The sequence below is a fragment of the Hyperoodon ampullatus genome (assembly GCF_949752795.1).
Source record: "Hyperoodon ampullatus genome assembly, chromosome: 16".
In the NCBI taxonomy this organism is placed as follows: Eukaryota; Metazoa; Chordata; class Mammalia; order Artiodactyla; family Ziphiidae; genus Hyperoodon; species Hyperoodon ampullatus.
The window spans coordinates 56,727,610-56,745,274 of NC_136929.1; positions in this window are offsets into that span (position 1 = coordinate 56,727,610).

The following is a 17,665-nucleotide window of genomic DNA, read 5'->3' on the forward strand; positions in this document are numbered from 1 at the left end:
ATAGACTGTAACATCCAAACACTAGTCCTTACCATTCAAGTGCCCTTCGACATCAAAGATAACATGAAATGCATGTTTCTTGCTAAAGAAAACTTGCATGAAGATCAGGAACTGCGGACTGATTTCCCTCAGGGGAGAATAACTCCTGATGCATCTCAGCTCACAGCTGAGACTCCCAGACTGTTCGAAAGAAGCTCTTCGGAACTGTGGAATGAATAGAGCCTCCAAGAGGGTGGTATTGTTCCTGAACTTCTGGGGGGGCTTTGGCTTCGTGTCTGCTGAAGAAATTCACACATGGAGACCTGGTATACCCCAGGTATAAACAGTGCAGGATATAGATCCCTGGAATATTGCACTGCTTTCTAATTTCCAATTTTGGCAGGATCTTTCACTTATAATAAGTGATTTTTAAGCCTTTGACCACTCGACCTTTGTGAGGAATTGTTACAAAGCATTAATACCTAAACTCATGATGGTGTGATAGGTTGGCTTGGAAGGTGGCAAAGTCTGTGCTGGTGGGAGGTGTTTTTAAGCTACTTGGGTTCTGTCTTAAGTAATGTTTGTAATTTGCTCTGTGATTTTAGCAAAGTTTCTATTTCCCAATCTGTAAAATGGGGATAATAACATCTATTGATATTGACGGTCAGGTGAAGAAGATAGTAGCTGCTACTACTTGACTTGTAGGATTGGTTTGTTTACATCATGCTGTCATACAGCCATCATCCCAGAATAAATGGTCCATGTGTATGGAAGAGAGTTGTTTTATCATGGGCTTCTCCTGAGTGAGATCCTTTGTTAAAAGCCTTGTGAAAGAAAGAGGTTAAGGTTTTATTAAGTTTTCCGTAGCAAAATGTTGCAAGTGAATCAAAGAGTTGATTTGTCCAGATTTCCCGCGTTTTACTTTAGTTCTGGTCACATTTGTCAAAATACTTCCTTTCTTGGACTTCCTAATCAGTTTGGAATGAAAATACTTGCTTGAAATTCGAAAGGCGATTTTTTGTGTGTGTGCCTGTTTATCTGGAGTCTGATAAGAGGTATATAATGTCTTCCTTCTTTTCTTCTAAAGACAGGATATCATTCTTCTTTTTCATCTTCATCTTATTCTTTTCAAAATAAAAAGTGATTCTCAGAGCCCCACGACCTTTACGCTTCTAGAAGATAGCCCCAGGAAAGGGACGATATTGAATATTTACTTGGGTACCTTCGGTTTTACTCTTTGAGAGTAACATTAAATACATACTCACTGTGGCCTCCAGGACAGACACCTCTGCAGTATAAGCAGGTTCCCAGTCGGTCCAGCCCCTGGGCTGCTTCCTCCCTTGAAGCAGAATGGAAGGCACGCATGTTTTTCTTGGAGATTGGGCAGTTTTGCTCCCAGTCACCTTGACCTTGCCTTCTTTGAAAAAGATTTTGTGAAGCAGAATTTTAGTTCCAAAAGTAAGAGCTAAGTCAAGAAAGGAGGAGGTCGGAAGGGCAGGTAGGTGTTGATTGTTTCAAGGCCCAGATGGAAGCCCAGTTCTCCCTGACCAGTTCTGGACATGACTCTGGAGAGCTGAGCCCGTTCAGGCCTCACCCCTCGGACTGAACCAGATCTTCAGAGAGCAGATTATTTTTCTTCTTACTAAAACATTCCATTGATATGGTAAGGGCTTTCTATAGAAAGCCTTTTTCACTTTTGAGTGCCTTGAGTTTAAAGGATGACTTTTTTTTTTTTTTTTTTTTTTTTTTTTTTTGCGGTACGCGGGCCTCTCACTGTTGTGGCCTCTCCCCTTGCGGAGCACAGGCTCCGGACGCGCAGGCTCAGCGGCCATGGCTCACGGGCCCAGCCGCTCCACGGCATGTGGGATCTTCCCAGACCAGGGCACGAACCCGTGTCCCCTGCATCGGCAGGCGGACTCTCAACCACTGCGCCACCAGGGAAGCCCTAAAGGATGACTTTTTATGAGCCACTCTTTTTTTCATTTTTTTAATGTAGAAAACATGTTAAGTGTACATATAATTCCTAAAACAGTAGAAGCAAGTTCATTTTGAAGACCATGTAAAGATTGAATGTCATGCAATATTCATTATATCAATTTATTCAAAAATGTACATGTTCATACCAGGATGAAAGGAAAGCCAAACCTCACTGTAAAAGGTAAGTGTGTGTTTTTTTAAAATAAATTTATTAATTTTATTTAGTTTTGGCTGTGTTGAGTCTTCGTTGCAGCACGGGCTTTCTCTAGTTGTGGTGAGCGGGGCCTACTGTTCATTGCGGTGCTCGGGCTTTTCATCGCGGTGGCTTCTCTTGTTGTGGAGCACGGGCTCTAGGTGCACGGGCTTCAGTAGTTGCGGCACGCGGGCTCAGTAGTTTGGCACGCAGGCTCTAGAGCTCAGGCTCAGTAGTTGTGGCGCATGGACTTAATTGCTCCATGGCATGTGGGATCTTCCCGGACTAGGGCTCGAACCCGTGTCCCCTGCATTGGCAGGCGGATTTTTAATTTTTTTTTCTTTTTCTTTTTCCTTCCTTTTGGCGATACGTGGGCCTCTCACTGCTGTGGCCTCTCCCGTTGCGGAGCACAGGCTCCGGACGCGCAGGCTCAGCAGCCATGGCTCACGGGCCCAGCCTCTCTGCGGCATGTGGGATCTTCCCGGACTGGGGCACGAACCCGTGTCCCCTGCATCGGCAGGCGGACTCTCAACCACTGCGCCACCAGGGAAGCCCTGACAGGCGGATTCTTAACCACTGCACCACCAGGGAAGCCCAGTAAGCATATATTTAAGACGAAAATATAGTACTTCTTCAGTGCAGATTTATTCAATACCTTATAGAACAGAGTCTTAACTTGTTTTGATTTTTTTTCTGCTTCTTGAAAGAGTAATGCAGTTGTTGAAGCTTCTAACCAAGAAAGAAACTTGAAGAACTGGGAGACTTGGTCGCCTTGTTTCCAGGGCCATGACTACAAGTCGTCCATCCCCTTGGGTATTGCTAAATGTGGCAAAGGGATTTTTAGCTTTGAAACCAAAATGACGAAAGTGGATTTTTTTGTTTGCTTGTGGATTTGTGTAATCACTGATGCTAAGTGTTGGCTGATTGTTATATAAAAAATGGCTTCTTTTCTCCGTATTTATTCATGTGCTAGAAATAGTGTATATTATATAAAGACTATAAAAGTTTTCATAAGCCTTTGTATTTTGAGCTCTTTCTATAAATATTGTTGGAATATGTGGCATAAACTGGTTTCAGTATTTAATAAACTGGAGTAATATATAATAATAAAAAATGCTCCGTGGTTATTTCAGATGAATAGAAACGTTTAAACAAAGATAAGCTGCAAAGCGTCCAGAAGGCAGGAGTAGAAATAGCATTCGTGAAAGTGGCTATAGACATTTCTCTCTGCTTAGAGAAGTTGTTGGGATCATCTTACTAATTGCCTGGAGACCTGTGTGGCCTCCCAGTCTATGAAACACTCTGCAGCTCAGCAGAGGCCAGTGAATTCGGTTCGTGGGCTTGCTGGGCAAGGCACCTTGGAGATTCAGAACACCAGTGGTATGCCGTCAGTGCCTTGAAATTTCAGGAGCCCTCAGTCCTTCTTCTAGCATCTGGTGTTGGCTAGAGGTGGAGCCGGGATCCTTGGTTAACTGTGGGCCAGGCAGAGACACCTGGTTGGTATAAAACAGCCAGTGAATGAAATGCAAACCTGGTTCATTATTTTTTTTATTTGAAAGTGTTTTCAAGGTGCCTGTCTTAATATTTGAGTTAAACACAGTGGTCTATTGAAAAAACAGAATTGGCAAAAAGAGGGAGCCTTAAATGCCTGGAGAACTCATGTCCCACTGGATCAGGGCACCTGTTAGAAGCTCTGGGCGTGAAATCCAGGCTACTTTTTTTTTTTGCGGGGGGGGGGCATGTTCGGTCTTTGCTGCTGCGCCTGGGCTTTCTCTAGTTGCGGTGAGCGGGGACTACTCATCATTGAGGTGCGCGGGCTTCTCATTGTGGTGGCTTCTCTGTTGCGGAGCATGGGCTCTAGGTGCGTGGGCTTCCGTAGTTGTGGCACGTGGGCTCAGTAGTTGTGGCTCGAGGGCTGTAGAGCGCAGGCTCAGTAGTTGTGGTGCACAGGCTTAGTTGCTCCGTGGCATGTGGGATCTTCCCAGACCAGGGATTGAACCCGTGTCCCCTGCGTTGGCAGGCAGATTCTTAACCACTGCACCCCGAGGGAAGTCCCAGGCTTTTTAATTTTAAATGGACAGCTGAGAAAATCTGATGTTAAAGTTTTGACAGATTACAAGTATCTCCAGCCTGAGGCAAAGCATGGGAATATAAGACAAAGGCATGGATAAATCTGTTTCTTGAAAGCTTGATGCGAATCATGTAACCAAGAGCAAGATACTGGAAACTCCCTATGTGTATATGTCCCTTGCTGAAATAATAATCTATACAATGGCTTATCACATGGCTCATGAGAAGAATGAGTTACGTCTCAGCCTGCTGACCTGGGAAGATGTCCATGTTATGTTATTACGTAGGAAAAAGTTGAGATGCAAACTTCTTGGTATATCATGGACGCATCTCTTAGGGAAAAAAAAGCATAAACTTATGTAAGGAGGGAATGGATATAAAGGTTGTGTATTAGGGTTCTCCAGGGAAAAACAGATCAGTGAGATGAGTGTGTGTGCCCACACATGATTCATTTTATGGAATAGACTTAGGTGATTGTGGAGGCTGGCAAGTCTAAAATCTGTAGGGCAGTTGGGCCAGCAGACTGGAAACTCAGGCAGGTGTTTGTCTTTGTTGTTTTTTGGGCCGTGCCTCATGGCTGGTAGGATTTTAGTTCCCCCGCCAACCAGGGAGCGAACCCAGGCCACAGTAGTGAAAGCGCCAAGTCCTGACCACTGGACCGCCAGGGAATTTCATCTGTTTTAGTCTTGAGTCAGAATTCCTTCTCTGGGAAATCAGTTTTTCCCTCCTAAGATCTTTAACTGGTTGAATGAGGCACACACATATCATGGAGTGTAATCTTAAAGTCAGCTGATGGTAGATGTTATTCAGGGCTACCAATACCTTCATGGCAACACCTAGACTAGTCTTTGCCATACAACTGAGCACTGTGGCCGGGTCAGATTGACACAAAATTTTGCCATCACAGGGTAGAAAATTATTAATATTTTCTTTATGCATAATTGTACTGGTTCGTTTGAAAACTGATATTCTGCTGTTGAAAACAAAATCTTAAAAAGGACTAGCTTGGAATATAGATGTCCAAGTTACATCTAAGTGAAGGGAATTGGGGGAAAGTGAGAGTTGCAGTATATATAATATTCTACTTATATTTTAACTATATTGTGTTTCTAAAAGTGTATGTCTGTCAAACATAAAATTGAGCTGAAAGTTTAAATGGGAAACTTTTGCTGTTTATTTCAGTTTTTAACTACTTCTTTAGTTACTCAATGAACTTAATACTTCTATAATTAAAAAGTTTTTAAACTTTTTTTTTTTTTTGACAGTGAGGGGAAACCTGTAGAAGAGTGTATCATGTGGAATACATACTTAGCCTCTGAACTCCTGGAGTATTTTATATATAATTATTAGCCTCCCTCTTACATACTGATTTTCAAATTATACTCGTTCTCATTGCATCATATGGTAGATTGACAACTACATTTTCATTTAAGAGGTTTTGCTTCATCAATTATAATCTTGCAAATATATTTCTGAAACTCCCCACAATTCTTTACGGAAAGAGAAGCTGACTAAATATAAGCTATTACCTCTCTCCACTGAATGTATGTGTGAGAGTTCCGATGATTCTAGACTTAAAAGGAATCTGCATCTTACAGTTAATGCCTGGGTTACGAACATCCAAAAACTGCTTTATCTTGAATTGCATCACTATTTAACCTCTTTTTTTGGCCTGTGCGGCATGCGGGATCTTAGTTCCCGGACCAGGGATCGAACCCGTGCCCCCTGCAGTGGAAGTGCAGAGTCGTAACCACTGGACCGCGAGGGAATTCCTTCATCACTTTTTTAATTTGCTGAACTGCTTGGTGCCTTTTTAGCATAATAATTTGTGCAGAGTAGATAATACCAAAAATACTTGCTGTGTTAAATGGAAGCAACTTACTAAGATTTGCTCATTACTTCTGGGATTCTTATGTAGTAAATGTTATCTTAAGGTCACCAAGGAGTCTGAGAATTGGGTTGAGAGCACTGCATGTAGTATTTCCTACTGACTGCTTTATTTACCCAGTTTCTTTTATGACACTCAAATCAAAATCTCTGTCAGCTAGTGTTCAGTTCAGGCTGATATTAATTTTTTTTTAATTGTGGTAAGATATTCATTTAAAAATTCACCATTTTAACCATTTTTAAGTGTACAGTTTTGTGACATTAAGTGCACCACCATCCATCCCTATAACTTTTCATCTTGTGGGACTGAACTCTATATCCATTAAATAAGAAGTCCCCGTTTTCTCTCCTCCTCCCAGCCCCTGGCAACTCCCATTCTACTTTCAGTCTCTAGGATGTCCTCAGGGTTCATCCACGTTTTAGCATATTGCAGAATTTCCTTTTATTTAAGGCTGAATAATAATTCTGCTCTACCTTTTTTTTTTTTAAATGGTAAATGTATTTGTAACTTTGTAGATGTTGCTAGATAGTGGAAACTCCTCTCCACGTGGAGTTTTGCTGTTTTGAGTTCTCACCAACAATGTAACTTTTCTCATATCCTTGCTAATAAGGTTGATGTCAAATGATTGGGTGTTTGTCAATCTGATAGGTGAGAAATGGTATCTCAGTGCTTTTTTTTTTTTTTTTTTTAAGAAGATGTTGGGGGTAGGAGTTTATTAATTTATTTATTTTTGCTGTGTTGGGTCTTCGTTTCTGTGCAAGGGCTTTCTCTAGTTGCGGCAAGCGGGGGCCACTCTTCATCACGGTGCGCGGGCCTCTCACTATGGTGGCCTTTCTTGTTGCGGAGCACAGGCTCCAGACGCGCAGGCTCAGTAGTTGTGGCTCACGGGCCTTGTTGCTCCGTGGCATGTGGGATCCTCCTAGACCAGGACTCGAACCTGTGTCCCCTGCATTAGCAGGCAGATTCTCAACCACTGCGCCACTAGGGAAGCCCAATTCTGTTATACCTTTATGCCACAGTTTGCTTATTCATTCATCCGTCGGTGGACACTTGAGCTGTTTGTATGTTTTAGCTGTTGTAAATAATGCTGCTGTAAATATGAGTGTGTGAATATCTCTTTGAGACTCTGCTTTCAGTCCTTTTGATCATATACCCAGAAGTGGAATTGCTGGGTCATACGGTAATTCTATTTTTACTTTTTTGAGGAGCTGCATACTGTTTTCCACACCGATTGTACTAGTTTACATTCTCACCAATGGTGAGTAAGGGTTCCACTTCCTCTACATCCTTGCTAACACTTGTTTGCTATTTATTTGATAGTAACCATCCTAATGGATGTGAGGTGGTATCTCATTGTAGTTCTGATTTGCATTTCCCTAATAATTAGTGATGTTGAGCATCTTTTGCTGTTCTTATTGGCCATTTGTATATCTTCTATGCAGAAATGTCTACTCAAGTTCTTTACTTGTTTTTTTAAATTTATTATTAATCCCTCTAGTCATTTCTTTTTTTTAATATTTCTTTTTTTTTTTTTTTTTAAATTTTGGCTGCGTCAGGTCTTAGTTGCGGCAGGCAGGATCTTCGTTGTGGCACGCAGGATCCTCCGTTGTGGTGCTTGGGCTCCTCGTTGCAGCACGTGGGCTTCTCTCTAGTTGTGGCACATGGGCTCCAGAGCGTGTGGGCTCTCTTGTGGCCCACGTGCTCAGTAGTTGGGCACTCGGGCTTAGTTTTCCTGAGGCATGTGGGATCTTAGCTCCCCAACCAGAGATCGAACCCACATACCCTGCATTGGAAGGTGGACTCTTAACCCCTGTACCACCAGGGAAGTCCCAATTTCTTTCTTTTTTTTTAATTTATTTTTATTCTTATTTGATTTATTTTTGGCTCTGTTGGGTCTTCGTTGCTGCATGCGGGCTTTCTCTAGCTGCAGCGAGCGAGGGTTAGTGACTCTTTGTTGCGGTGCACAGGCTTCTCATTGCGGTGGCTTCTCTTGTTGTGGACCATGAGTTCTAGGCCACGGGCTTCCTTAGTTGTGGCATGTGGGCTCAGTAGGTAGTTGTGGCTCACGGGCTCTAGAGCGCAAGCTCAGTCGTTGTGGAGCACGGGGCTTAGTTGCTCTGTGGCATGTGGGATCTTCCCAGACCAGGGATCGAACCTGTGTCCCCTGCATTGGCAGGCAGATTCTTATCCACTGCACCACCAGGGAAGCCCCCCAATTTCTTTACTTGTTTTTGAATTGGGCTGTTTGGTCTTTTTGTTGAGTTTGGCAATTCTCTATGTATTCTGGATATTAATCCCTTATGAGATATATGATTTGCAAATGTTTTCTCCCACTCTGTGGGTTGCCTTTTCACTTTTTGATAGTGTCTTTTGATACACAACATTATAAAAATCTTCATGAAGTCCAGTTTGTCTATGTTTTCTTTTGTTACCTGTACCTTTGGTGTCATATCCAAGAAATCATTACCAAATCCAGTGTTGCAAAGTTTTTGTCCTATGTTTTCTTTTAAGAGTTTTATTGCTGTAGGGCGTTACATTTAGGTACTTGGTCCATTTTGAGATAATTTTTGTATACGGTATTAGATAAGGGTTCAACTTCCTTTTTTTGTGTGTGGATATCCAGTTTCCCCAGTACCATTTGTTGAAAAGACTGTCTTTTCTCCATTGAATGGTCTCGGCACCCTTGTCAAAAAACGTTTGACCATATATATGAGGATTTATTTCTGGGCTCTCATTTCTGTTTTATAGGACTATCTGTCTGTCTTTATGCTAGTACCACACTGTTTTGATTGCTGTAGGTTTGTAGTAAGATTTGAAATCAGGATGTATGAATCCTGCAGTTTTGTTGTTCTTTTTCAAGATTGTTTTGGCTATTTGGGGTCCCTTGAGGCTCCATATGAATTTTAGGATGGGTTTTTCTGTTTATTCAAAAACCATCATTGTGATTTTGATAGAGATTGCATTGAATCTGTAGATTTCTTTGGGTAGTATTGACATTTTAATAACATTAAGTCTTCCAATCCATGAAAATGGGATGTGTTTACATTTATTTGTGTCGTCTTTAATTTCATTCAGCAATGTTTTTATTGTATAAGTCTTTTACCTCCTTGGTGAATTCCTAAGTATTTTAATATTTTTGATGCTATTGTAAGTAGAATTCTTTTAAATTTCCTTTTCAGCTTGTTCATTGTTCCTGTATAGGAATGCAACTGATTTTTGTGTGTTGATTTTGTATCCTCCTACTTTGGTGACTTCATTTCTTAGTTCTAATAGTCATTTTTTTGTGGAATATTTATGGTTTTCTACATTTAAGATCATGTCATCTGCAAACAGAGATAATTTTACTTCTTCCTTTCTAATTTGGATGCCTTTTATCTCTTTTTCTTGCCTATTTGTTCTCACTAGAACTGCCAGTACGATGTTGAATAGAAGTGGTGAAAACTGGCATCCTTGCCTTGTTCCTGATTCTAGAGGAAAAGCTTTCGATCATTCACCATTTAGTATGATGTTTGTTGTGGGTTTTTCATATATGGCTTTTATTATGTTGAGGTAGGTTCCCTTTATTCCTAGTTTGTTGAGTGTTGAATTTTGTCAGATGATTTTTCTGCATCAATTGAGATGATCACGTGGGTTTTTTCCCTTCATCCTGTTGATGTAGCATATTACATTGATCAGGTTTTATATGTTGAACCATCCTTCCATTCCAGGAATAAATTCCACTTGGTCATAGTGTATAATCCTTTTAATATGCTGCTGAATTCTCTTTGCTAGTATTTTGTTGAGGATTTTTGTATCAATGTTCATAAGGGATATTTGTCTGTAGTTTTCTTGTAATGTCTTTGTCTGGCTTTGTTATCAGGGTAATAATGCTGGCCTCGTAGAATGAGTTAGGAAATGTTCCCTCTTCAGTTTTTTGGAAAACTGAGAAAGATCGGTATTAGTTCTTCCATAAATGTTTGGTAGAATTCACCAGTAAAACCATCAGGTCCAGGGTTTTTCTTTGTTAGGAGATTTTTATTTTTTTTGTGGCTGCACTGGGTCTTTATTTCAGTGTGCTGGCTCTTTGTTGTGGGCTTCTCTCTAGTTGCGGTGCACAGGCTTCTCTAGTTGTGACATGCACTGGCTCCAGAGCATGCAAGCTCAGTAGTTGTGGCACTAGGTCTTCTCTAGTTGTGGCATGCGGGCTCCAGAGCGCACAGACTCAGTAGTTGTGGCGTGTGGGCTTTTCTCTAGTTGCGGCACACAGGTTTAGTTGCCCCGCGGCATGTGGGATCTTACTTAGTTCCCCAACCAGGGATTGAACCAACGTCCACTGCATTGGAAGGTGGATTCTTAACCACTGGACCACCAGGGAAGTCCCGTTAGGAGATTTTTAAATTACTGATTCAATCTCCTTACTAGTAATAGGTCTATTCAGATTTTCTATTTCTTCCTGACTTAGTCTTGGTAGGTTTTCTGTTTCTAGGAATTTGTCCACTTCATCTAGATTTTCCAATTCGCTGATGTATGATTATTCATAGTAGTCTCTTATAATCCTTTGTATTTCTGTAGAATTGGTAGTAATGTCCCTATTTTCATTTTTGATTTTAGTAATTTTAGTCCTCTGTTTCTTTTCTCTTCTCTTTTTTTTCCTGCGGTACGCGGGCCTCTCACTGTTGTGGCCTCTCCGGTTGCGGAGCACAGGCTCCGGACACGCAGGCTCAGCGGCCATGGCTCACGGGCCCAGCCGCTCCGCAGCATGTGGGATCTTCCCGGACTGGGGCACGAACCCGTGTCCCCTGCATCGGCAGGCGGACTCTCAACCACTGCGCCACCAGGGAAGCCTTTTCTTAGTCCATCTAGCTAAAGGTTTGTGAATTTCGTTAATCTTTTCAAAGAACCAAGTTTTGGTTTCATTTATTTTCTCCATTCTCTATTTAATTTATCTCTGCTCTAATCTTTATTATTTCTTTCATTCTGCTAGCTTTGGGTTTAGTTCGTTCTTCTTTTTCTAGTTGCTTACGTTGTAAAGTTGCGTTTCACTTTCATTTATCTCTAAGTATTTCTAATTTCCCTTGTGCCTTCTTTGGTACGTTGGTTGTTTAAGGGGCAAGGCTATGAAATCAAGTCACCAGAGCCTAGTGAAAGTTGCAATTGTGGAGGAGGGGCCATTGGGCTGGAACCGTGATCATAGAAGGACACAGCTATGGCCAGGGACACAGCAGTGAAACAGGGAGAGCGTGAAAAAATACCCTGTTCTCTCTCCCTCTCCAATTTCCTGCCGCTATTTTCACGGAATAACCCAGCTGGAAACTAGAAAGTAAAGAGACCTGAGTAATCCAATCTACATTCAAGGAGCCATCACCCAAAAGCATAGAGCAGGGTGTAGATGTAGTAACTCTGGGGTGGGTAATGGAGACTCACCACCTTGACCATGGTCATAGATTCAGGACTTCCAGCCCTGGTAGTACAAAGGTACTGGTTGAAGTCTGAGTGGTCAGATTTTCTTTCCCTCCCAGTTATTTTCCAGTGACACTCCTAACTGGAGCTGGCACACTGCAGCAGTCCACTTCTGGTTGGTGCCTATATATTGTTCAGAACCATCTATAAACCAGGCTAAGTTTTTTCTTTCTCTGTCAGCTGGCCATAGGGAGATCCCAGTGATGCCATAGGTGTGGTTTGAGGGCAAGGTAGTAATGCAGTAGAACTACCTGCCATGGGAGCCTGAGCCCCGTACTCATGCCTTTAGGAACGGCTCATGCTTGATGCTGTCTGTCTATCCCACACCACTTCCATTTGCTGCCAGACACCCTGACCCCTCTCTGGGCATTTTATTTCAATTCAAGTAAACCTCAAGCCCTGTGGATTTTATTTTAATATCTCTTCTGTTCATCCTCCTTTCTCCATCTCCATTAACACTACTGAGTTCAGGCCTTCTAGATGCTGAAACAGCTTCCACTCTATGTCCACACCTCCGGTCTGGCCTGGCAATACACACGTCATCCTATCAAGGACCTTTCTACAGCCAATCTGACAGTGTCCTCACTACCCAGTCTCCTCAGTGTAGAGGCCAGACTCCTTAGCATGGCGCCCAGGGGTTTCCTGGTCTCGTCCCTACTCACTTCTTTGGCTTTCTCTCTCATCACCTTTCCACCTGCAACTCCAATTCCAGCCATATTGTAAAATTATTGACTTCCTAAAAATGTGGTATATTCTCACTTCTAGGCCTTAGCTCACACTGTTTCCCTCTGGCTTAAAAGGGTTTCTCCTTCTTTGTCCTATTTTCCTTCAGATGCCAATTCATTCAAAATACACTTATTGAGCATTGACTATATGCCAAACACTGTGCTTAGAGGTCCCTTCCTCTAGGACACCTACCGTGATCTTCCAAGAATGGATTCAGTGTTTTTCTTCTGTGCTTTCTGTAATATGTAATTATGCTTATTCCAGTGGGACTGCACCTCAAATCGTAATATACTTTCCAGTATTTGTCGGCTTGTCTTACTAGATCGTAAGCTTCTTGAAGGCACGAAATGTTCTTATTTAGTTTTGAAGACTCAGACCAGCACACAACATGGCACCTAGTAAGTACACACCAAAGATTTCGATAAGTGGATGAGCTAATGAATAAATGGGTAATTGGTTGTTTTGATATCCCTAATTGCTATACAATATACACATGCCAACAACATAAAAATATATAGGAATAATTAATATATGCCATCATTATAAGTAACACATACTCATTTAAAAATATATAAAAACAGAAAATACCAGTAAAATTTAAACAATTTAAAATCACTGTCTTAGTAGGACATCAAACAAATTTACCATAGTTCTATATGTAAATTGCTTACAAATGTTTGTTAGTAGCCTATGATGAACAGCTTTCTGCATAAAGCTTTTTTATTTTTTTTAACTTAATTTATTTTGTGTGTGTGTGTGTGTACTCATGATTTATGGGGGGTGGGAAGGAAGGAAGGGAGGGAGGGAAGGAAGCAAGATAGGGATGGAGAAGTTGCTGCACAGGAATGTGGTGTTAAGTTCTGCTTTCAGCCTGATCTGGAGGGGAGCTCTGGAGGGTAAACTGAACTGCAGAGTCTGAAGCTTTTTTTAAAAAATATTTAAGATGATCATTTTTGAAAGAATCCCAAAGAAGAAGTAAAAAAATGAATATTATAAAGCTAATGATGTTTCCAGAGATGTTTTACCAATGTTGCCAGTGTTTATTTTTATCACCGTAATGTAATGCTTTTTATTCCATTTCTTTTCATTTTCTTACTAGCAAAGATGCAGTTCATAGCTTTTTGAGGTTGAAATCTTGACAGGTAATTATGCCTCTCTTCAAAATATGCCTTGATTAAAAATATTCTAAATTCTAAGCTGAGGGACCATTTGTCTGATCTAAGGAAGCAATTCTCATGTTATGAAATAGAGCCCAACATACTATTTAAATAAATTGTCAAGATTTAAAGTGATTTATGTAGCTCACTGATGTGTGAATGAGAAATTGATACAGTAAGTAATCAAGGAAATAATTTGAAAAGGGAAACGTCTTCAAATACTTGATGAAACTATAAAAACCAACACCAAGAGAAGTGATTCTGATAATAGGTTGGAGGATCGGACATGAAGAAATTCAGCAATTTCAAATTAACATGCTCTGAAAATTCAGGAGGGAGTTGCAGACATGCAGGTGGCATAAGAATTTTTTCTTTTTTTCTTTTTTTTTTTTTTTGCGGTACGCGGGCCTCTCACCGCTGTGGCCTCTCCCGTTGCAGAGCACAGGCTCCGGACGCGCAGGCTTAGCGGCCACGGCTCACGGGCCCAGCTGCTCTGCAGCATGTGGGATCTTCCTGGCCCAGGGCACAAACCCGTGTCCCCTGCATCAACAGGTGGACTCTCAACCACTGCACCACCAGAGAAGCCCCAGAATTTTTTCTTTTAAATCATTTCATTTTGTGACTTCATTGTAAGCAATGAAGTGAAATGGAGCATGATCAGAGAAGCCTGATGTTTTATCTTTCCTCCTCATCGATGCTATGATTTAGTGTTTTGGCGCTTGAACTACTCCTGCCTTGTAGTAGAACAGAACGTACCAAAGCTTCAAGCCTTTTCCTCTTAGAGGCATTCCTTCAAGCCTGTAATGCTCACCCTCAGGGCTCATGCTTGCTAAAATGCCTTATTACAGAAAAGCACTAATGGGTTTAAATGTCCACCTTCATGTCACTCCCTTTCATAATATTAGTGTAAAGGAGAAAGAGAAATTCTTGTCAGGAATCCTGGTTCCAATGACACGTCTGTGCTTTACTAACCATTATCCTGAACAGGTCACAAACCTTCCTGGGATTCAGTTCTTCACTCATTAAATAAAGATAATAGTAATAATATTCACCAACTTCCTCCTGGGTTAAAGTGAGGAGCAGATGAGAGGTACTTTATACTACATCAGCCATTCTCGCGATGTTACATCATTAGCAGGGGTCTTTTGCAGTGATCAGATTTTAGTCATTGAGTGGGCCTGACCGAGGTGAGCCTTGAAGTACGCACTGGAAGGAGGTCTTGGGATCCCGATCTCCATCTCCTCCGCTTTCTCCTCCCATCCCTGACCTGGAACACCCTTGCGTCTTGTCCCTTAGGGCATTTTTTCCACAGGCCTATTCTTTTTTTTTTTTTTAAATTATTATTTATTTATTTATTTTGGCTGTGCCAGGTCTTAGTTGCGGCACGTGGGGTCTTCATTGTGGCATACGGGATCTTTTACTTGCAGCATGCGGACTTCTTAGTTGTGTCATGCATGCGGGATCTAGTTCCCTGACCAGGGATTGAACCCAGGCCCCGTGCATTGGGAGCTCGGAGTCTTACCCACTGGACCACCAGAGAAGTCTCCCACAGGCCTATGCTAAGACATTAATAGATGAAGTCTTAAGAAGCAAAGTTATGGCTCTGGGGACATTTACAGAAGGTAATAGGGAAGTTTCACCACTATCTTTCTATGGCTTTAGGGCAGCAGGATATAGTGTGCGGCATTTCTAAAACCAGAGCCTGTGGACAATTTTTTAAGTATGTATTTTCATTTCATATACTTAAACATATATATATATATAATATATATATATTTTTTTCCTGAATCATCAACATGATTGTCTTAGGATTGCCACGTGATTTCACCTTCCACCCCACCACCCTCCTTATCTGTGTATTTAGACTATTTTAATTAAGCTATTCAAGAAGAACAGGGATTGATTTATATACAAATGATATGTACAAGCCCATTAAAGGCAAAATGATGTCAGGGATACAGCCTGAGCGAAGGCTTCCTTGTGATTCGGATGTCAGGGGATTGAGCGTGTTGCTGGTGTAACATAAGTGCGTGAACCCCAAAGCAGCTGTGTGGTAGCAGTCAGCACCATCTTCGTGCTGCCAGCAGCAATTTCGTTTTCCAGCAAGACGGTATCATCCATCTTGTTGTTAATTTGAATATTGGTTTTATACTTTTAGTGGTATGTAACTTATAAATCCATTTTAATGTAAACATACAAAGCTTAGGTCAAGTTTTCTTTTTATACTTGAGCAACATAATATAGTTATTTACATCAACACTGGGGGTCTGCAATTTTTTAAAAGGGCTTTGTGCATTACTCACCTTGGGAAAACTCTGGGGTGGTACAAAGAGCATCAGTTACAGAAGTCAGGTTATGTAAGTTCTAGTCCTAACTTCAACATTAACCAACCACCTGTGGGACTTTGGTCATCTCGTCCTCTCCTCTCTGTATGCCTCAGTTTGCTCGTCTGTAGAATCAAAGGTTTGATTATATGATCTTTAGATTCTCTGCCAGTTCTGAATTCTCTTCTTAAAAGGTCAAAGAGCCCTTATTTGGGAACATAGCCAGGCACTGGTTTGTGCTATTTCTTCTCTGGGGATAAAGCCTGAAGTCACTGCGACCTTAGCTAGAGACTGTCAAGGTCACGACAAAGCTGCTTCTAGCTGCTCTGACCCCATGGAAGAGTAGGAAGGGGTCTCCTTAACTGTTGTTGGCTCAGACACAAGGCACACGCTTTGGATGTCCCTGGTGTATGACAGCGATTCCTTATGGGGCCTGGGGGAGGTGGGTGTCATCAGAATCAGGGCTTCTCAATCCAGCGGACTTCCATCTGGAGCCCCAGCCCACTTGAGAACCAGGTGGAAATAGACCCCTGTAGCTGCTGGCAGTGGATCCAGGCGTCTGGGATGTGGCACAGAAAAATGGTTGGAAAGCAGCTGAGGAAGTTGTCCTTGGAATGTGCTTGATGATGTCTCTTAAAGATCCCCACAGGCAGAGGTACAGCTGCACTCAAGTCCTAGAGACTTTGGAAGATCAGCCTGCAGAATTCCAGAGGGATTAAAATCTAAACTACTTGAAAGTTTCTCCTCCTAACTCTCTCCCTCTCCTCCTCCCCACTCTCTTCCTCTCCAATACCTTACTGAGCACCCACCCTGTGTCATTCTAGGGCTTTCACACAGATCATCTTGTGCTGTCCTCACCACACATCCAAAAGGGCAAGGACTTTAATTATTTTATTCAGTACACATTTTCACATCAGGACACCTGAGGCACAGAGTTTCTAGTTGCCCATGTTTACCTGGGGAAGGTAAGCAGGGCACACCCTTGGGTGGTTGGGCTCCGGGGCTGGGCTGTTAAACACTGTTGTTAGCACCAACATGAGGACAAGAAAAGGCTGGTGAGCACCCTGGACCACTGACCCTGGGGCCGGCCTCATGGATATGAACGACTCAGCCCAGCCATCACTTGTGGAACGAATAAACCAAAGAGGCCCTAGGCCAGGGTGCTGACTGTTGTCTGCGTTCTCCAGTGGGGAGCCGGGTCATGGCTGCCTGGGATCTGCCTTCTGCAGCAGGGACAGGAGTGACCCCAAGCAGCCTGTTCCCAGGTAGGCGGGGCCCGAGTCGCAGCTCCGGCCCGGAAAGGACCAGGCTCTGCGGGGCTGTCTCGGAGTTGTGGTGAGCTGGCCACAGGCCCACTAGCACCTGGCGCCCGCCCATCATCAGCGGCCCCCGTCTCCGCCCGGGGCCACCAACCACAAATGCTCACACTTGGGGAAGGGGCGGGGGAGGGAGGCCAGGACCCAGGGCCATAGAAACCATGGCAACCCTGGTCCTGAGGCTCACCCACAGTTGTTGTTTAGCAAGCTCACATCCCAGTAAGGAAGTGAGTAAAAAGGAAGGAAAAAGTTCAGAACATTTTTTTCTCCTCCTTCCCCTGTTTAAAGCTGTCAGTTGGATTCGACAAAATGCCAGCCACACCTGACAAAAATCTGCAAATGACAATTTTAAAATGCAGGATCTAGGTTATTCCGGATGAATACCCATTATGTCATGACATAATCATGAAAGCTATTTAATTTGAAAAAGAAGAGAGATGTTTTTGCTTTTTGGTTGTTTTGTTTTTATTCATCAAAAACAAACAAAACACCCCTCATATACCAGGCTGTTAGTTTTAAAACAGAAGTCTGGAAATCCTGTCTTCACCCAGAGGAGACCTCCAAAGGTGACAAATACCTCCCCTCCCTCATCCCAG